This window comes from Folsomia candida, unplaced genomic scaffold (genome assembly GCF_002217175.1).
Source record: "Folsomia candida strain VU population unplaced genomic scaffold, ASM221717v1 Fcan01_Sc003, whole genome shotgun sequence".
NCBI classification, from domain to species: Eukaryota; Metazoa; Arthropoda; class Collembola; order Entomobryomorpha; family Isotomidae; genus Folsomia; species Folsomia candida.
In genome coordinates this window covers 6,883,920-6,906,825 of record NW_019091195.1, presented here as the reverse complement: position 1 = coordinate 6,906,825, position 22,906 = coordinate 6,883,920, and the positions used below count along the sequence as shown (strand labels likewise).

The 22,906-nt window shown below is 38.9% G+C and overlaps 1 protein-coding gene across 2 annotated transcripts in view; it reads left to right on the top strand.

Annotated features, from left to right (window-relative positions):
- LOC110847005 (slit homolog 3 protein) overlaps window positions 1-22,906 on the top strand; it is an 83,060-nt gene that overhangs the window by 12,233 nt on the left and 47,921 nt on the right. For both annotated transcript variants that reach the window (XM_035850182.1, XM_022093848.2), the window contains exon 3: window positions 13,458-13,492. The gene's annotated coding sequence lies outside the window, so the exon portion shown is untranslated. The remainder of the gene's footprint in view (window positions 1-13,457; window positions 13,493-22,906) is intronic.

Sequence of the window (22,906 nt, the reverse complement as noted above, 5' to 3'; positions counted from 1 at the left end):
GCTAAGCAATCATTCTTCTCTTGTTTCAAGTTTTTCTGGAGGAAACACAAACAAAAAAAGTGAGATTTGCACACGAGACATGAACGAGAATGGTGTGCGCCTGCTGACAATGCGAACCAGCCCGAAATATTCTGCTGCAGCGTCATATTCCATGGATTAGGTTATCTGCTTTCTCCTACATACATATGTAGAGATATATGTGTTGACTGGTATTTATGATTAATTTTGAGGATGATGTTCGTGTCGCGAGGGTGGCAGACCGGAGTGAGTGGGAGAGGTTTGAGTGAGTGAGATGCTCTAATCTCCTGCATGTCAGATTCAAACATATTTTACCTGCACAGCAACGACTACCAGTATTTCACTTGCAGTTTCCTTGCTTCCCACTCCCACGCCCTCATTTTTCCTGTAATCAAAAGTAATCTAAAGTTATGCCAGAACCCACTCTCCCGTGATCTAACATATTGGCAAATACATGGCCAAATCGAGAGGATAACTTTGTTCACCTCTTGCATGCACATACTTATTCCTTATCATGCATATCTATACGCATAAGTAAATCGGTCAATTTAATAATGAAAAAGTTGCTTAGGGGGAACAATCCAATATTCCACAAGAAATTCTTTATGGAAGAAAACTTTGCCAACTAGGAGGAGCACCATCATCTACTCAGTATATGAGAGCATTACTGATCCAAATTTTGCAAAAAAAACATAACGTGCAATGGTGGGAGGGTAAGAAAATTGTATAAAAAGTTATGATATTGAGCATGGCGTTGTAAAAGGTTGATGACAACGACATAACGACAACCAACGACGGATGAAATTTCATCCCAAAGTGAAGTCACTCTTGCCCTGCTTTGTCTCCTCCTTTGTTGTGCAATTCCCTTCTGCTGGGATGAACCAAGTCTTCTTCTTGTCGCCAAATCCAAAACCAGATAGAAAGCTGCCGTGTCACAACTTTCTCTCATAACATTTTATTTCTTGTGCTCCACTTCAGCTTGCTTGTGCGAATTTCTCTGGCATGCGAAGCTGGATCCATACACATAGTTGTAATATTATACAACGGCAGGGCTATAAAGGAAACAAAAGTGCATCGCACCTTTAATGATCCTTTATACGATGCTAGCCAAAACATTTCCAAAATTTGGCGAAATAAAGCAGACCAACACAGTTTCCAATTTAAAACTTCAAGGTTAGTATTATTATGATTGGAAAGCCTCGCCTGGAATAAAATATACATTTAATCCGAATACCTGCCACTTTCTTTGCAGTCAAATGCGGAAACAGTTTTATGAACATCTTCGTATTGCGGGATGCCACACGGCACACACAAAATATTTAGTCTTGTCTGTTCCACATGCTGATATTTGACATTTGCTAATTGTTTTTGTACATGTTTCTCCCAAACAAAACAAAAATTTGTGCATCCTGAAAACGAGACAAGGCACGAAGGGACTACACTACGTATGTATAAGTTAAACAAACTTACAACTATGTAATGGGACCAACTCATAGATTTAAATTTAGTAAGTGGAACTTGTCTTGGTGGGTACATAGATATTTGTAAAACCAAACATAACTCATGTGAGCATCAAACAAGCACCTTAGGGAGCTCGCAGCAAGGAGTATTTTTGGGGAAAACTGTCGAGATGAAAGTGGAAAATGTCGGAAATGTGTGAAACGTAGGGAGATGAATGATGTGCAGTAATGAGGCTTTGGTTTTCCTCATTTTTAAAGACGGCAACCGGCTTTAGATCATTTCGAGTGTGTGCCCGCATGCAGGAGTGAAGAAGTAAAGCACCACAACCACAAACCTTTGTTGTCTTTACCAAGAAACTTGAGGGCTCATTGGAACTAGCGATATAATGCACAACAACAACGGGCTCTCTTTTCTCCTGCAGCTAGATTACCAAGAACTAAGAGGGCAAAACAAAAGGGGACTCTTCACCCCCACTGTGTTTACTTGTTCACAAATGGAACGTCAAATAATCACGCTTGGCATAACGAAAACTGTCCAATCTCGGATGTGAATGCCTACCATCATCCATCCTCCTCTGCCAACTTCTTTTGTTCTGATCTAGATTCTTAGATTCTGGTACATTTGTTGAATCATTTGAGAGATTATAACAGTTTTTAAGAGGCCCTTAAATCTATGTAGTCTATTCACGACCTTATTTCGTCTCGTCTCGTCTCGCCGACAATACCAATCTATTCGGGTGAGACAGGGACTTGTATAGTTAGTTTCAAACCTCCTAATTATCAGTTTTCATTTCTTTTCAGGAAAATATACTTTTCAAGTGCACTATATGAGTTGCTGCCGGTGTCGGTAGTGGTTTCATATATTTTTTCATAGTTTAGTGGAATAAATATTGAAAATTAAGACACGATCCATCCCAATCCCAATAGTAATGAGTTTTTCCTTCTTCAACTTTTCACTTTAGAAATGCTGTCCAGGTTATTGGATTGAGAAAGGGGGTTGCACGTCTGCCTTTCCATTTTACAGCAGTATGATTAATTCTTCCATCCCAATTATGGTTTAAATCAAACGGAAGAAGCATCATTGTTTATTTGAATCCAGTGTAGAATATATGTTGGAGCGGAGACGCTACTCGCAGTATTGGGTGACCGTATATAATACGTCTTTAATAAGATTTCCGTTGGGCCTTACCCACTTGTAAACTTGTGACGTTTTGCTGAGTAATAAGCATCATTTGTGCTAAGCTCAACAATAAATTGAATTTATCCGACGACTACCCCAAACTGGATGGTTTTCACACCTCAGCTAAATTCTCACAAAGTAAAGCTTTCCACACTGCTGCAATACTGTATCCAATTCCAGTATTCAGCTTCCAACAAATCTACACAAAACCGAGGCTAATGAGTGTTTTCGGTGGAAATGAGTCAGCAATTACGAATTTTTGGGAGACATTTATTACGAGAAATGTACTTTATATGTCCATACGCAAAACTGGAACAGATGTAACCAAACCAAAGCATGTTTTCTGCTTGTCTGATGAACATTGATTAAAATTAAATATGATCCAAATTGAATATGAAATAGTTCTATGTGAATACTAATCCTAAATGTGTGTATAAATATATACTGATGTACAAATAATATGTACAACAAACGTGTGCAACACACTTTCAGAAAATACGCATCAGGATGTTTTCAACTAACCAGAAATTCTTTCGATGCCATCAAACATCACGAATTTATCATTCCAAGAATAATTTGATGCTACCATCCAACATCAGACACAATCTTTTGTAAACCTAGGAGTCCCACATTTACAGAAGGCGGATGGTTTGATCAGAGTCTGATGATTATCTAGGGTTTTCGTTTGCTTCTTCTTTGCTGTGCCTCCTTGGACGGGTCTCCCCCCTCTGCCTCAAATGGACATTGACAAAGAGAGGTGCCTTCAAGTTCGTATGTATTAAGGTAGGCTCTGGGTTTTGTGGGCAAACAAAAATCCTCAAGTATCACTTCTTCTTTTATACGTGGGCTGAATTAAATTTATAGGCATTGATGAGGACATGCATTTGAATTCAGCTCTTGAAGTTCATGTCTCAAGAGCACTGCACAACCTTAAAAAAGTTGAAGGGAGACACGGGAGGGCTGTTGAAAATGACATGCGTAAAATTCCTCAGTGATTCCCTTTTGTTGCGCGCAAGATGAACTTACTACCTTAAATTTCTTACTATAATAAGATCTAACTAAATATTTCTACCTGTGCATATGTGCGAGGATGCGCAATCTAGGATACAAGTACAGGGTAAATAATGATTACAAGTTGTTAGTCTTCAGAGGTAACTTTATGTATTTTTCATGCTTTTAATTTTGACATGAAATTAATTAAATTCCTACTTTTGGATGTCGCACCCTGCCTCTGATTCACTACTACGTTTATCCAAGCCAAAATAGTTTTGAAAGTTCGAGTCAACTCAAAAACCTTGCTAGGGTCACGTAAGGATGACAAATATGGATTGACTTTAAATATTATAGACTCATTTTGGTGCCCTTATTATTTATTAAAATTAATGCGTAATCTGGGCGGAATTGAGCAAGTCATAAAAGTTCCATCTTTACTGTAAACTTTGTTTCGACCCATGCGAAGGACATAACAGGATGATATTAAAGAGTGAATATCTCGCATAATAAGGAAACCGTGTTAGTGTAATGTTGTGGAGCTGCCATCACTTTGCTCACTTTCCTTGAATCCCATCTCAATCTGAGGGAGGAGATTAGATACCAAAATGGATTTGTGAAAGGCAAGGATGCGTGTGATGCATCCAAAAGTCGTAAAGAGGAGACAAGAAATGTCTCATAAAAAAGAGCAAACAACGTAATTTTCAAATCCTTTGGGGAAACAAGATAAGTAAACTTGGCAGCAGAGTGATGTTAACTCTTCTTGCTCTGTAAAGTTGTCCAGAGAATCAGGAGTTGGCCCGCTTGTGTGAAACTGGAATTAAGTGTGAGGACCAGATCGTCGTCGTCCTCGTCAACTTCCTTGTTTGCTTGGCTTATTAGTGGGAGAAACATTATTCAGATTTGTCTCGTAAAATTAAAAATTGACTTGACGAATGCAACGAAGAGTGACAGATAGGATGCGACTGACGAGGGGAGATTCCAACAGCCCTGTAATACGCCTCCATTCTTTGCTGCTGCAGTTCTTAGGTAACAAGTGCAAACAATGGGCAATATTTTTTAACGTGGGATTCTTCATGAGTCACACAAAAAATCACTTCTCTTTCCTTTTACATAAGGAAGAAGGTTAGGGCAAATATTATATTATGAGGATTCATTTCTTCAGTAGATTAGAAATTTATGTCATTTGCCAAACATAAGCAAATAAATAATTATTTGAATAGCTGAAAATCCAAAATTCCACAGTTTGAGCTGATCTTCAGCATACGTGGCCTTGTACATACCTCATTATGACATTTGATTGAGTTTAGTCGATTTTCAAACCACACCACTCGAATCATGATCTCAATCCAAATAACTCATCCTTATTATTTAAATGAGCGATGGCAGGAAGGGTGAGAGAGGTTCTACTTCAAATTGAATGCGAGTCCTGATCATCTAACCAAATGTATTATGCTCATAAAGCTGAGTTGACGTTATTTAATGGATTATAACATTTGACATGCATTGATCTGTTGGTTTCTCCGCTCGAAATTATATCCAAATTCATGAGCATGTAAAGGAAAAGGAATAAGAATCGAACTACATATAGACGAGTCCTGACGATCTCATCTCGTCATTGTATAGTTTGTGGTGGTTCCATTTTGATTTTGCGACTTGTGTCTATATTTTATTATTATTTTAGTTCTGAGAGACTGGATGCTGGAGGAGAGAAACGTGTTTACCCTCTCAAGTACACGAACCTGCTAACAAGCTAACAACCACCTCATTTCAATGACATGTTCTCATCTTTCGTTATAATTCACTTCCAAAGAATCTTTTGGTTGGTTGAAGTCTGCATCCTCTATATCTTGTCTATTGCAGTGGAACATTGAGCAAGAGAGACATTATTCTTACTGATTGCATAATGCCTGAATTTCCAACTTGTCCTCATTAAGCTTAGACTCAACCTCCACTAACCAACCAACAAACACGACCAACCCTCGCTCGCTACATAGGCCAAACCGCTTACTTTTCGCTTGGATTATTTGGCTTTGGGCGAGCAGAGTGACATGATGAGGAATAATTTGGTTAGTTGGGTTCAACTTATGCTCAGGAGAAAGGTGGATCAATTCAACGTTTGAGTTTTGAAATTCTAGGGCACAAGTCATCATCACAGAGCAGCTAGTATGCAATGGAGCGATCCTCTTTGGTCCGCTACTTTCAATTGCGGCATGACAAATATTTAGGAACACAACTAACTTGTAAAACAGCGAAAATGTGTCCGGGGAGTTGTACGTTTCGTAAGTGAAGCGATCTATATAAAAAAATTACATTAAGTCATGCAGCATTTACAAATAAGGGAGCAATGTATGGTAGTTGATCCTCATTTTACTGCTGAGAATACTTTTCAACATGTTAAACGAAGCATGTCTTTTTCTTGTTCCATTACGAATTGTCGTCGTACTATGTCACTTGTAAAAGCTCCGTTGATGACTGACATGGACGGTTGACAATGTGGAAAGTGACGGATTGCGATGAGACACTAAAGAGCTGGGCTCGACTGCTAGAATCATGACTCAAAGTTCAGATTTTTTCGGATATGCACATAGGAAGGAAATGTACCAGGGATGCTTTTACTGTGCATAGACCGAAATACACCATTGTGTCTGACAACCAGAAAAGTGACAGCATTTGACAGAAGAGAAACATGAATGAGTGATTATTCAAAAATAATACTTGTTGTCAGACTAAATCAATAAGTATCCAAAAATATATGCTAAGACTCGTCAAGAGGAAATCGCAAGTCGTATAGAATTACATATGTACGAGCACCATGTTCTTCGTGTAGTAAAAATAACACTAGATTAAAGATAACAACAGATATGTTCATTTGTTCATCCTTTTTTTGCGAGTGACAATTGATTCATCTCCTGCTTTCAATTTGGTGGGTTGGATAAAATATTGTACTCTGCCGTTGAAAACGAATGCAGTCATCTACAAAGAAGACAGGATCATTTGTAAATCCGTCACTTTTAATCAGGATACGCTTTGTGATTGTACTGCAACGTTAGTCAACGTGCAGTGCAACCCGAAACACATGAACCTTTGGCTTGGAAAAAAAGTTTGGCAAGGATAAGTTAACTTGACTTAGCAACACTCAAGTCAAGTGTAATTTGGAGTGCGTGATGAATGTCTAGAGTAACACGGAGTGAAAGTTGAAAGCTTTTTCCAACTGTTTAAAAATGGATGAAATATCAGCTTGCATTTTTCCTCCACTTCTGGTGATTATGGGATTGGTTGCTCTTTAAGTTTATTGTTAAGAACCAGTAATGATATGACTACAGATTAAAATTAGGAATCGAAAAGACTTCGAAATTTGACACTGACGAATTCTGTTTGTTCAGCAACAGCAGGAACCATTGTTACAAATTCAAAACTTGTCTTTTTCCAGTGGATTTCCTAAAAAACAGTGTCGAGCGTATCTTGCTTTTTTTTACTTCCTACAAACATGTATGCAAGAAAGAAACGCGAGCCTTGTTTGACTTGACTTTTGAGACGACGACGTACAAGAAGCCTGCTGTCGGAAATTTCTCTACAATAGCTACTTCTCTCCCTCTCCTCTCTGGCTGGATTTGAATTACTTGACTAACATTAGCATTGTAGTTTGAGTTGGCAGCCTGGTGTTGTAGTAATATTTGTTGATGTTTGCTGCTGCTTCTTCTTCTTCTTCTAATGCATAATTTATGACTGGAACTGGACTAGTGAGAAGAGAACATAAACAAAACCACTGCGTCCATAATAAGCACATGCTCAGCAAAAAAAACACCAGTTTTGACGCTCTTAAAAAAGCTGCTCAACGTTACACAATCTGGAAGTTGAGGGTTAAAATGCGCGTACCTACATACGTTTCTATAATACAAACGTAAGCAAGTAGTATGTAGTAGCACCAGGCAAGAATCGGTGACTAAATAACACTCAAATTTTATCTTTATATCTCAAAACAACAACTCTTCGTCTTTGTCCATATCAACTTGTATCGTCCAGTGGTCCTTTGTATCGTATTCAAATTTAACTCAACCTCTCCACTACGAAACGAAAGCAGCTTCTTCGTCTTGTTCCACATTCAGACCGTCTTGTCAAGAACAGTCAAGATGCACATAGCATAAATCAGTTTTTTGTTTAAAAAGCAAAAGTGGCGGATGGCCTGGTCCACTGATAACCCCAAAACTGTTAGAAAAGCTACACATATACTTACCTACGTTTAGTGAGTGTCAGTGACGAGGTTTGATACACGACAACAATTTTCCAACTTTATTGACACATTCACAAACAATACAAATTGTGCCTTGAATACAAAACAGAATCTTGATTGTAACGAATGACAGATACAAAGTAATCGGTCATCTGTTTGGACAAGGAAGGATGAACTGCTTAATACTAATAAATAACCAATTAAGCTCAGCTCTCTGGATGAAAGAATCCGGGACGTGGTTTTCTCTGATATGCATCTAAGCACTCAATTTCACACTTCTAGAAGCATTTCCAGAATGGAGAAACAGAAGCAGATTTTCGCCATAATATGTCTCATATTTCCAAGCATGCACATAATCAATGCGGGTAGCCAACAATACAGCAATGTATAGCCAGCTATGTACATGTCTGATTGTGAGTAGGTAGGTATTAGACTTTCTTTTAGCAGTTTGTTCATTGTATTAGGTTGAAAGTAAAATTTCATAAATTTTCGAATGAAGGTAGAACCAGAGAAAGTCGGCCATTGGGAAGTTGTACTTTCTAATGCACAATTCATAAAGCAAGAAAATCTAGTGGTAGGATTCATAACGTGATGATTATAGTTTTGCGACATGTATACTTTTTTCTCCTTTTCTCTGGATCATGTGCACCATGACAAATGAATGGCAACATATTGCTCGAATTGAGATCAAAACATAGAAGTGTTACGATAAACCTAAGTTTATCGCTTTAGAGGTATTATTTCATAAATACATACTTGCTTAAAAATTAAAAAAAGATCTTGATATTGATTAAAACCAGACCCCATTTTCAAAGTGCAAATTGAGAATTCTTATTCTTGGGATCAAATAAGTGCAAACATGAGAAGACGGAGGTCTTGATCTCAGCTGAATTTTCAATTCCACGATTTCCATACCAAGCTCAGTATTAAAATATGACGGGGGAATAAGATAGCAGTATCTTTCTTATGAATATATTCAAAGGAAAATTTTCTGCAAGACTTGAGAGATTTTGGGTCTCGCTTGGTTGAAGATTTCAACATGCGAATATTTTAGTTTCTCCTATCCGAATTTTGAAACCTTTCTTATCACAAGAATCTTACCTTATTTTGCAATGACTCGCAGAATTCTTGAGCTCCAAAAAACAATGAGGCCAGCTAGCTAACATGTCTACTTAAATATGTGCCACTGAGCTTGCAATACTTTATGCACGACTGAATTATAAACAAGTTTTATACTTGGGAGATATTCTTGAGAAATGCATGCTCTTGCTTTACATATTAATATGGCAATCATTGCTGGCTGCTCACAAAATCTGATTTTGCGGATATTAACTTTTTGCCGTTTGGGCAGTCGCTCAACTGATCAAGTTGCAATTTCTCGTTGAATATTATTATATTTATTTCCTACAAGGAAAGAAGCAGCAGAGTTTGACTAGTATTAAGGGATGTACAAGCTAACATATACTTATGAAGCATATAAACGTATTTTTAACTTGTAACCCCAAAATTCGTTTCATGTTGGAAAATATTATTGCAATTTCTACCTCAAGTCTTACACATACATACTCATGCCTCCAGCATGAAAAATCAATTGTATGTATAGGAAGCCGGTGAAAGTATACGAGTTAGAAAATAGTTTACATTATCCACAAAAATTGCTTGGCTCGGAATGTCTACTGAATGTAGCGGAATGTAGCTCGTCCCATTCCTTGAGTCGAGTTGTTTTGTGCAAAATGTGAACGTGCATATAACGCGGCAAACTTTGGTCTCCATTTCTCGTGCTATAAACAACTTTGAGAGTGGATTATAACTTTAACTGCTTTCCATCCGCACGTGGTTGAGAGTGTATGTCGAGCCAAGGAGGAGATGGAAGTGGTGGGAGAAAGCGCGTATACAGAAATGAGTTTTAGAGTCCAAGTGAAAGTGTGCTTTCTCCCACACGACAAGTATTTATCCGTCCCTTATTCCTACTCTCTCTCTCTCTCTCTCACTTTCTCTCGGCCGGTTGAATGAAGTTCCGATTTCGGTTGTAATGTTATGGTGGAGGTTGTTGAGGAGAGGGCGCATAGGGGAATAGATCTAGTGACACGGTTTACACAGCTCCCGCAGACGACAAGGATTTCTATGATGATCTTCCTCGATAGGCGCCCTGCCACTTCACAACTTCACTTCACTACAAACGAATTCCATGATCCAATTTTCCTTTGAAATTGGCTGTGGTGCTGCCTGTGGTCTTTCTCCACTACATCATGTGTCCACTCCAGGCACTGAAATCTGCTTACTCTTTCTCTCTCGCTCTCTCTCGAAATAAATTCATTCAGATATTTATATTCCATCGCAGTAAATTACTTTGTGTACATTTATGGACTGGACAACTGATTGCAAAAGATGTCAGACGACTGACTAGGTCAGAGATGAGTGGGATCGTTTACATCGTGGCAGGGAGTCCATTTCTGTCCCCACATCTCTCGCCGTAAAAGAGTAGACTACTTTCATGTACGTACTGTTGCATAGAATTTTCTGTTGTCGAATTTCGATGACACACTGCGAAAGCGCTCACTCTCTGGAAAAACGACCACAGTAAAAGGGATGACAGACCATGAAAATGCAAATCCTTTACTTACCACCATGACTTGCATAGAAAGCAGAAATTTTGTTGCAAACTGCCGCAGGTGGACTGGAATTGGATGCGTTTGATTTCAGGGAGATGTTCGTTCAGGAATCGCACATCGAATTTTATTTCGTTCGTTCGTTCGTTCGATTTTACCCATTTTCATTTTCACTGCTGCTATACATGCATGCTTACTAATAGTAATATGTTTGTAATTAAGGATTATTACAGTATACAAAACTATACATAAATTATGGAGAGAAAATTTGATTAATACACATGGAATTTCAACCGATCAATAATACGCTGTAAATAATAACTGTGTTCTAATCGGATAATTAAAGTTCAGCACTTTAATTAGTCAGGCAGAGTTTACGTGGGTCTAATTATTCGGACAATATGATTATATTAACTGTTTTCTGAGGACTTTAATTACATTCATCCAAGAACATTCACCCCACAAAGGGTATCGTGCACCGCTCGCTGCCGCATGTGATTACCTATAACATAGTGTTGGTGAATGTTTTGAGATGGTTGTTTTGGACAATGATAATATTTATGAGAAGCAGAGTGAACATGTTGTACCACTGGCAAAGAAAGTTTCCACGGAGAGGATGGCATGCTGAGGACGATGGGTCTAGAAGCATTAATGATGTTCACTGCATCGTATGGCAGCATCTGTATTTTGCATTTGCTTTTACTTTGGTGCAACACCGTATATACATTCCGAGCATCAGGAAGGAACCTTTACAAACATGGTCGCAGTCCTTGGTTGCTTTGTTCTTTAAATATGCACGCAGTTGTATTCGTATATACTTTCGCTGCAACCACAAAGTTCCATTGGAACGTGGTATGCTAATGAAAAGGAATAATTACGCAATTGTACGTCGTAGCCAAGTTGTGGTGTGGACGTGCTTAGCCAAGCTGTTCTCATGTCACTTGGTATAAATGATGGGAAATGAATGATTTGAATGAATGCAAGTTGTTTCGTTATTTGCCGAATCAATTAATTACGGGTGAACATGATTTTGGTTTCCGTGAAGTGGACAGAAATGAGGTTTTCTTTGCAGCATTTCACCATCAAGTAAAAATGTTGTAAAGGCTGAGTTGCTTATTATTACCCAAAAAATCAGGCTTTTTAACTCACTTTTAATTCGTCGTAATGGGTCGTATAGGAAGTGAGCCTTAATTTAAAGATGAGATTATAAATTAAGCAGTGTCCAATCATTATAATTGGGCGTAATCGAATTACGGCAGGCAAATATACGTTGCGCATTCAACTTTTTTCCCAATAATTGGTAACAAGTAGTATTATTGCCCCTTTAATTGAACGAATACATAAATAGTTCATACTTGAGGCTAGTCAACTCTTAAGGTTGAGAAACGGAGAACAATCTCACACCTGGTCGACGTGTGAATGGAAGCAGATTCTCATGATGAATTGAGTAAGACAAGAGATTCACTACAATTATTCACCGGCGAGGCTGAAATTAGAGGAGCAGGAAACCGGTAACCACAACCTTTTTGATGTTACATGGTGTAAACGTACTTGCTTCGTGATACTGATACCCTTTATTTTGAGATTTATTTGCTGTGATTCCAGATCGGATGGATGGAGAATGTTTGGAGTTATACGTGTATTACACCTACCTTAATTTTAGCTAAGTACATGAATTCCACTCGTTCAGTTCTGCCTGAATATCTTTTACGTGTGGTTTTCAACGGAAATGACAACGTCCTTTTAGTCTTGTCCTGGATGCAGATTCAGCTTAACGTTGTTATCCAATCTCTGAAATAACCATTTTGACAAGACGCTATATTTCTGCAACGGTCGTTTGCATTTCTTCTCCTGATTATTGATATTATGTTTATAACAAGACAGAGATTTTAGCATTCCATCCATTTAAATCCACCTGCAATAAAGGTAAATACCCACATTTAGCTCAAAGTGCGAAGCCTTTGTTATGCTGCACATGTACGAAGGACACACTTATGTACATTTACGTATGACGTGAAAGCTGGAGAGTGTTAGCAGTGTTGCAATTTACAAGCTCCTTGTTCTGTAGGGTGATCACGTTTCTACTGCAAAATTTAAAAGATATAAGGAACATACGCATGTATAACAAACTTGCCAGGTTTTACAGCAGCTTAGTTCTTTCGCCGACGATTTTACAATTTGTGTGTCGCTTAAAAATGGTAATATTATGAGACCACAGTGTTCAGCCGTCGTTTGCAAAATGTTGTAGACGTGTAAGTGGGCAGTGGAATTGTTATTGTTTGAGGAGCCAACTAAGGATGCACGGAAGGCTCGTGCTATCGATGGACCTTTTTGTGATGCTCATTATTATTGTTTCATCCATTCGAGTCAAAGTCTTGGAGTGAAATACATTTGAAGGAGAAAGAGACAGCGGAGATACAAATACGACATTATGAAATTATGATGGATGAGCTGCTCCGAGTTGGCCGTCTAAAATCTGGAGCCGGGGAAGGAAATAGTGTGTTACTGAGAAAACGACTTTCTTCACTCGTTATCTACTGCTGAACTGGGAATAGTGTTTAAGCAGCAGCAACGTCTAATTTATGCATCAAATTTTGTCGAAAGTCATCCACTTGGGGAAAGTGCACTTTACTTTCGTCCCAGTTGCTGGTCTCTTGGTGTCAGTGTCAGTGACTGGTAGTGGTGGTTGGTTGGGTTGAGGAGATGAATCTTGAATGTTTCATAAGTTTCCTAATTTGGAATCAGTCTCTGTCTATGTCGAGGAGTGGAAGAAAGCTAAATGAGAAACGCTCCCTGATCTCAACTGTTTCCAGTTCCTCCAAGATTGCGAGCGAACGTGTGTCATGGAGGATGGAGACAGATTAAATGCCGAATTTGTAATTCCGCTAGATGTACTGATAATTAACATTTAATGGTCTGAGGACTATTGTACCCATTACTTAAAAAGACTATATTTTCTATTTCAGAAATCCACTCATTGGGTTGTGTGACTTGATCATTGGTAAGTAACCAATCGTATTATATTACATTCTCAAATTCTCAAATACTTGAAGGTATTACTTTGTCCAGAGATTTAAGTATAATGAGTCGCGTTTCATCAAAGCTTGCAAAATTAAACTTCATGTTGAATTACACAGTTTATGGGGAAATTAATGTTTCCAAAGTCATTAAAACGGCCGTGAAACTATATTTTACATACATCAAGCAAGATTACTAACTCACCATTTCGCTGAATGTAATAAAATACAGGCTACTTAAATACTTAGATGCCATTGATTACCTGTGCCGTAAAACATTTCAAGTGAAGAAACGAATAATGAACTTCTAGACACGACTTGTTTTATGAGGTCAATAATTTTCTAGTCTCAATCACTTGAAACACATTACATCTTCATTTAGACCCCTTCCAAGTTTCAAGCTCACACTGAATGTCGAAATGAGTGGATTTATGTTTTCATTGACCAGATAAAGATTGAGTTTGAAACAGAGCGCATATATGTACGTACATACGTACGTACATAATTTCACAAGGATCGCGGCAGTAAATAGTTGGAAATTGTAATAATTTCATCCAAGCTGAACTCGTAAAATATGCGCCGAGAGTTCGAATAAAGATTGTGGTGGAATTTGGGGAGCCTATGAATTAGTATCTTGGACGTAAAAGAACAAATTGCCCGTCGCTCAAACCAACAATGGACAAGAGGAAAGAAGGAAGGGGAAGGAATGAAGATTTCTGGAGAAACAGTTTTTTGGGTGGTTGTAAAACTCATTACAGTCGTTTCAAGTGTTTCACACATTCAACATTACCTTCCATCACTTTTGAGATGTTCAACGCTGGGGGTTGCTCCATACGTGCATGCAACTAAACCACAATTCCTCGGCTGGTTTTACGACTTTTTGCCATTCGAACTCGTTCTGGATCCGATATGCACAATTTAATAGGTGTAATGAATTAGTAATAAACTAGAACCTGCCCTATAATTTTCCCTTGTTCGCAGCCTTGTTCAACTAGTTTTCCACATTTGTACATACATGCCTACTCGTGTGAATTTATTTTTTCGCAACCAAAAAATATGGCATAAAAGTGTTCTGCAATTAGTTGTTTGAGATAATAATGTTAGTTAATTAGAATTCCAAGTAACACTAGAATCCTATTAGTCACTCTTAATTTTTCCTTACCAAGTTGACTCGAATAAGCAACCGAGGAAGGTATGTTTCCTCGCAGAAGAAAAATTTCATACTGGTTTGAACAAGTATTATACTTTGATCCGTTACACTTTCAGATAAACCACAAAGTAAACTACAAAGAAAAAGTTCAAAATTAAACAAGTCTGCAACTTTCACTCAGAATTTTTAAAGATTTTTTTAAACAAAAGCAAAGCAAGCAAAATGAACAAGAACAGGAAGTTAGTTTTGCCATACTGCAAAATTTATCAAGTATGTCTTATAACTAAGGACCTTATCATATCCTATCCTGAGACCACGCCATAGCTGACAGTATACCACCGTACCTATGTACATCCATATTGCATAAAGTAGTGCAGAAGGCAGTATTATAAAGTTGCTCTCCTGAGTTTGGCTCATCTTTCAAAATTCCGAGATGGAATATCCTTTAATTCCAGGAGAGGAAAGACGGCAGATGCGGCATAGTTTCGACTTTTGACTTCACCTTTTGCAGCAAACTCTTGTACACGGGAACATTGTGTGTGTTTGACGAGAGGAAAAGGGATCAACATACATATGTGCTCCTTGCCTTGGTTGCCTTCCTTTTGGTTTGAGAAGGCTGTTCTGTTCGACATTAGTGGAAACCACATATGTTCTGACAAAGGGTCAACATTCCAACAGAAAAACAAAATGTAACTATTTTAGTTGTTCTTGAGTTTGCTATGTTGTTATCACTTCACTCTCATCCGTCCGCAATTGTACTCCCAGTCGGTTCGCCTTCCTCGCCTCTTACACCTCACATCATCTTGCATGCCTTGTTTTCCAAAGAGAACAAGACATGGACAGCCAAAGTTAACAAAAATGATGATTAGACAGATACAATTTTACTCCAGGCAGGATTGCCTTACTTGTGATGCCTATGCGAATGCCATGCCAAGTAAAACTTTTGTTTCTCTCATATTGCCAGTGGGATACCAAAAGCAGGCTCAACTTCTGCATCCATGTATGTATGTCAGTTGTCTTTGAGGCTGGGATGTCTTGAGGGTGGTTGGCTGGTTTTGATGTAGGTGCGGTTTTCGAGACTGACTGGGAACAAGTTCTTGGGAAGTGGTGTTGAAACGGGGAAGAACACGACGTCATTGTGTGGGTTTCTAAATAGATGAGAGAGACGCGGAGAGAGAGAGATAGGTCAGTGGAGTCAAGTAAAATAACCCAGAATGCTTTTCGATTCCAGGAAACTCCATAGTGCATTAATTTTGTAGATCCAGCAGCGAAACGATAATGAGGGAAAGTCAAACAATTTATTTAGTGCTAACAAGTCCTCGTCCTCTCCGTCAAAGTTGGTAACAAGAGAGGAAACATTCAACCGCAGTCAGACCGTCATTCGTCCACCATTCCGTTCATATGAAGTTGTCCAGTCTTGGAGACTTGTTTGCTGTGTAAATGTAGAGTAAAGTATGTACAAGACTCGTCGTCGAGTTGGCAGCGAGTGAGAGAGATGGTCTTGCTGTGTGGGTAAACTTTGTTTAAGTAAAGATCCAATCCAGATAAACAAGGATTTGAGCAGAGAGAGAGAGCTACTTGGCTGGCGTAAAGTAAATGCGAAAGCAAGAAAGGAAGATGAGAAAGCTCATAAATTAACCATGTTGGGATAAGAAGAGGACCCTGCTGGGATTTGAAGAGACCCCATTCTGTCGGCACATCCCCCCATGTCGGCACGCTATGGCGAAACAAAAAAATATGAACATAAATCGTGCAGGAATTGAATTCTTGATTTGAGAGAATTTTAAAGAATCCAAGTATTGCTCCACGTCGTTAATTTTGGGTATAGCAAGAGAGCTCTTAAGACAGACGCCGCGGGTGACATTTATTTTTTAATTTTAGATTTAGAAAACTGAAATGAGATCAAGATTTATATGTGGTTTTATATTATTTTCACTTGCTAGAAATTCCCAAGTAGTATATATTTAGTTTAGTGAGTTACTTATGTTGCACAACTCATACCTCATAAGACTATGTACTTAGGTGCATATTTGTAGCAATTAATCGGTTAAATTAATTGATTAGATCCAGAAGTCAATGACCCGACTACATGTGTACGTGCGCATAGTGACCTAGTCTTTACAGGTGACTTTTGCGTATAAGAACTTCACAACCTCAACAATCGATGTGTCCAATTTCCTGAAATGGATTAGTGATGTGATCTAAGATCTGGCTTTGTGGTAAAATCTGTCACAGTCAAAAGCAGCTCGTTCAATTCCCCATCCATCCACTCCTTGAACCAACCACCAAGAACACCTACTGCCTACCTGCCAATGTTTTATGCTGACGATTGGTCGAGATTTTCTCGATTTATCAACTCCTCGATACGAGAATGTCGACATAGTTCAAGTCGAAAGTATTTTGATAAAGATAGAATTCTGATATCCGAGTCTGACGCAATGGTCGGACAGATCACATTCATTAAATATGTTCTCTCTGCGTATTTAAGCACAAGGAGAAATGGCTTTGGTTGGATTATAAATATCCGCCCGAGTGTTTAACTTATGGCCTCGCTTGATTACTCCGCTCTTCCAGCACAGATTCCTAAACTGATCCATGAAGTTGAAACGGAGGAAGTGGAGCTTGGGAAGAGACATCACTGATTTAGAGTCATGACTGTTCCAGTCACCGATAATTTTAATGATATTGTTAGTCTAGGAGAAATGGGTTCAAATTGTATCTCGTGAATAATAAATGGTTCAAAAGTCTTCCTTGTTGAGGTAAAACCTGTGATTTAGCCTCATCCATCAGTTGGTTATCAGTTACATCTTCATCATGAGTTTGGACTTGGCCACTCTCGCAAATAAATTGAGGAAAATTTGTCTGTGAAGTAGACCTTTATTGGACAAGATGCTTAGCTCATGGTTAAAGTTTTGCAGAAAGTGGCGCTAGACAATGTTTGATGTCAATGGGCAGAATAGAGCCTATCCAAGAATTTGTGCAAAACTAAGTGGACGAGACACGTAAACAACTCGTGTGCTAGCTTCTTTACCCTCTCTTTAGTGAAATCAAGAAGACAGGCAAAGTTTGCTCTAGCCCAGTTGCTCTCAATGCTTGATATGTACTTGCATACTTTCTCTTCTAAGCACTCTCCTTGTGCTCGTGTGTGCCTTTATCGCCCACCCCCGCACACATACATGGCCCACTAATCTGCTGCCTTCCATTCCATCCAATGCCGTCTGCAGCACTGCTTTCTCCAGAAGATTGGGCTCTGTACACGACTCGTCTCAGCCTCGAGAAGGGAGAAGGACGGAGAGAAGTAAGAACAAAATCGGCACAGCAATCACTTGCCCATTTCACTTTCCCTTCTTCTTGTTGGTGTTGTTTAGATCCGACTGAAGAAGAACCACACCAAGTGAGTGGCTAGCAAATACAGAGTGTAGTACAAGTGTGCCTATGGGCCATTCAGGAATTTCTCTTCCGCTCACCACCGTATTCGTACGTACTTATGCAGTATGTACATGTAGATATAGGTATATTGCTACTTCTGGTTGGTTTGTTGGCTTAAGAATTGTTACTACTTTTCCTTCCTATTTCGTTGTAGTTTGTTCTAACTTTGGCCTTGTTTCAGTGTGACTGGCCTGATTGTCGACAAGAAGTGGGTTTCTGACTTTAGTTTTAGTTTACTGATGTGAACTGCAAAGGAAAGAGAAGTCCTCCTTCAGTTTGAATTATTTCTTAGAAGTGAGAGGAGGATAATTTATTTCATTCTTTTTTCTTCTTCCTCTTCTGGTCCATACATGCGAGTACATTCCTCGTCTGCACAACTGGTAACCGCAACGAGAAAGTCTTCCATATATCTGAAGCCCTCCTCCTCCTCCTCTGACTTTCACAGAGTTGTGGTGACTGGACTGTCATTACGTTGAGTAGCACTGGCTCTGGTATTCTCTCTCTCCCAGTGGAAGCAGGCTTTGACTCGTCGTCTCTTCTAATCGTAAATTACTATTGGCATTACTCAATAAGATTGGCTCCACTGCTCGATTGGCTTCAATTTCTCGTTCAATTCAAGAAAACCATGTTTTATAATGGAGGGCCAAAGCACAGCTTCAAGTACAAGGTTTAAGTGTGTAGTATGTAACATTTGAAACTGCTTTGGATCAGTTCCATGTATCCCATTACTCTTTCTATTCTCTTCCACTTTGCCCCTATATTGTCCCCCGTTTCCTATTATGGCCTGTTTTTTGGACAGTGGACGTATGTGTTTGCGGAGCGGAGAAATTTTCCACTTTTCCCTGTTTTCCACAAAGTTGAATTAAAGACTTGCCAAAAAATGTTGGCTTACTGCGTGCATGCAATCTCTAGAACTGTATGGACGTCTCTCTCTCTGGCTGATGATGGAGTTTAAATTGGAACAGGAAATTATAAATACGTAGTTGATTGATATGCTGAAATGCTGATGTTCCAGTCAATGCCCTTGTCTGATTATTAGAAGGAAATGAGATATTTAACTGGGAGCTGTACCCGACATTCACGTGACGATTTGGGCAAAGTTATGTTTATTCCCCATGAGTTATTGAGGCTCTGGAACGCCAACACAATTTCAAACATTTATTTCTCCCCAGATTTGGTCTCGAGCTGATCCCCTTATCTATGCAACTAATCTAATTCTTGCTGTTGTGAAAGAGTGAGAGGAGAATGGGTTATTTTATTTTAATGGAATCTCTCCTCTCTCTGTCTCTCTGGTTGGTAATGGACGATGTCACTTGCAATTTCAATCCAATCCAGTGCGAAACAGTGAAAACTTGGTTGAGACAAGTTATGCCTCCATTCGTTCGTGACTAATCTTGATCTTATTTGTACAGCCAAGTGAAGTGTCTCAACAACAAGAGATATTTGTCTGTTTAATTCTCCTCGTCTAGTCACAATCAGAACAACAAGATTACGGGATTGCCCTTAGGATTACAATAAGGAGTCGTATTATTACAAGATAACTCATAACGAGACAGATTTGGGTCGTCAGCCAGTATTTGCATTTAAATGAAAGCGATTTGACAAAAATTGTAGGTTACATAATGTACATCACATAACAATACATTGCATAATCTGTACATATGTATACGTACGTATGTGTACACGTAAATAAGCCGGTGTCACTAGGGTTTAAAAGATGAGCTAATTTTAAATATGCGGTAGATTATGTAGGGTGATATTTTGAGTGAGTTGTATAATACTATTTTTGGCCAGTTTATAATTAATTCATTGGTGTCAGACCTTTTCTTGCGGGACTATCAAGATTAACTAAACTGTTGAGGCAGAAGTCTGAGAGTTAATTGATTTACAGCCTGTGTTTTCCTCACCTAAATTCTATCCAATCCGTACAATGGTTTAAGAAAGGGTTTGTGGTCAGTTTTAATTGCCGTAATTGAATTATAGTTGTCTAATGGGAGATAAAGTGCTTAAACTGATCTTAAGTGTCTTAATTAAAGTTTCCTCGTTAAGCAAATTATTTGTGTACTGCGATCCTGTGCAGTCTATTTTCGGTATACATACATAGCATGCTTCTGGATGGTAATATTTCTTACTTGAACCGCATCTTCAAGCACAACACAATATATGTAGAAAAGAGAGACGGATCTCTTAAACGAGAAAATGAAACAAATTATTTTGGTCGGTAGAGGAAGGAAGTGGAAGAGAACTCCTCTTCTCGTGCCACTTCCCTCGGGAGCTTTTCCACGGATGGAACTCTGCTCACCGGCGGTGGTGGTGGTGCGAGGAAGTGAAAGAAAGTATTTGAGCCCGGTGAAAGGCGACCCTCTTCCATCTTCCACTTCTGCCTGTCATTAGTAATTAGAGGACGGGCTGAACTTTCTTAAACAATTCATCAAAATTTCGCATTTGGATTTCTCTCCTTGCTCCACTCTAGGGCTTCCTTAGCTACTTTCTCCCAACTGAAAATATTATTGACTTCAGGACGGTTTTCACCAGGTTCGCTCCCTCTCCTTCTTCCTCCACTGCTCATTTCACCGGCGGATAGCTGCGTGCGGGCGAATGGGTCTGAAAACTTGCCTCCTTTCCTGCTACTTTCCCATTAATTCCTCCACGGTGACAGAGGATGATAGAAAATAAAAGTAAATCATTGGGGAAACGGAAATGGAATTCAAATGGAAGGATAACATGTCACTGGAAATAAATCTACTGGTTTATGAAACTTTGCTAACTATTCGGCTTCAATTTTCGGAAAATTACCAATTTAGCCTTGAATAATTTTTGTTTAACTCAATTTTTGTAGCATAGTTTACAAATTTAGATTCACTACTAGCACTGTTCCTAATTTGTAACCACAATGTTGTCAATTTCAAGGATTTACATAATTAGTTCTGTAAGGTGATGTTCGTATCAGTCCTATTGGTCCTTGATGTGCAATTGGTATTTAGTGGTTGTATATACCAATGTATTACGCAAGTATATAGTTACGTAATGTCGTCTGAGATCTATTTTAGACCTCCTGATACTGCGAAAATTAGCTAAATTTAACCGCAACTTGATACTGAAATTCTCAGCATGTAACTGTATATAAATACACACTGGGTACACTGTTCATCTTGCAAGTTTTAAAAGTTTTTGGTCAGAAAAGTAATTAAATAAGTTAGTTTAGACAAGGCTACATTTGGATTTTGGTACAAGGGTTTGTCGGATTCAATTAAAGCATGGCAACGTATGCATGCCAGTTACAGCTGCGTACGTATTCGTCCACTGGTGGTGGCACGTTCTTTTGGCTCAAGAAAGTTGGGAACATCGTCGTCGTTAATTGGTAATTTAACCTTGACATCCCTTGACATGGGCGAGAAGAAGTAGAAAGTCTTCCCCCTCCTGACACTGAACGAAAAACTATTCCGACTGCAGCAGCAGCAAACAAAATACAGCCAATAATGTGGCATTGACTATTGGGAACTTAGCAGATCATGGAATTATATCGGTTCTTATATCCATCGGAATTTCTCATGTCTGCCTTCATCCTTAACCAAAGATGCAGAGGGCTTTAGTTACATGCATTCCGTGAGTCGTCCCTTGCAGAAGAATGAACGAGTATTGTGGGAGAACGCTGAGGGTTCGAGAGTCGATTTTGAGTTGGCAGCTGCAGTTTCATTGTTTGGCTACCACTTTGTGGACGTGGTGGTGGTGTAAAAAGTTTGGGAGTCAGATTTTTCTCCTCTCTCTCTCTCTCTTTGTTCTTCGGAGAGTTCATGAGGAAAAGTTTTTAATTGAGTAGATTTTTCCTCTTGACGAAATGAGACCAAGGAGAGAAGCAGAGCAATAAGTGAGCAGCGAATAACATCGTCAGTAGCACATAACAGAAGGGGCCAATCCATTTTCGTCCTTGTGGCAAGTATTGTGCTGGAGGAGGGAAAATCGGATTAAATTGAAATGAAATTGAAGTGTAATGGAATTGTCAAGGAAGGGGCCTCGAGCCATTATGTGCTCATGATGATTGTTGAATTGAGATATCTTAATGACTTCTTTGCTCTGGATTCCTTTTTGTGAGGTTTCCACGTCGCCTCCTATTATACATTCCCTCGCTTCTCCTGTGTTCTCCTCCTCGATCGCCTGGGCCGGAGGATCGCTGAACTGAACCCGATATACGAAATTCGTATTACGAATCAATGTGGAGATGTGGAAATAAAGCATTATCCTTGCTTTTGACACCGATGAGATTTATGGACTAGCTAATTTATGACAAAAGGAATGTAGGAGGAAGGAAATAAGATCGGTCGAGGAATTGGAGCATGGAGGACTCTGTGGCTCTCTGATGATTTTGATAAATCATAACGTGCATTGTTTGGCTAGTTGTTGATTATATAAACTCATAAAATGATATATGTATTATTGGCTACGACCATAACTTCAAATACTCGAATAAGCGGTTTTGAACCTTCAACTACACTGCCAGCCACACTAAATACTTGACATGTTTGAGTGTACATGTGTATGTATCCGCAACTTAAACGATGAATTGATCAGATTTATACGGTCACGTGTGTTTGAAAGAGGGCACAAACGTTAGAAATAATTTATATGTGTCTTTTTAATGTTAAGCACACTTTTCCCGTGAGTTTTTAATGAAATGTCAACGACTTGATTTAGTGTTTTTTTAAGAAGAGGTGGATTACAGTGCACTTGTTTGATTGTTACCCAATCTTGAAATTAGGTTGACGTGAGCATTCTACTAGTAGACGAAATCGAAATTCCTGTTGACTGGTTTACTTTAGCT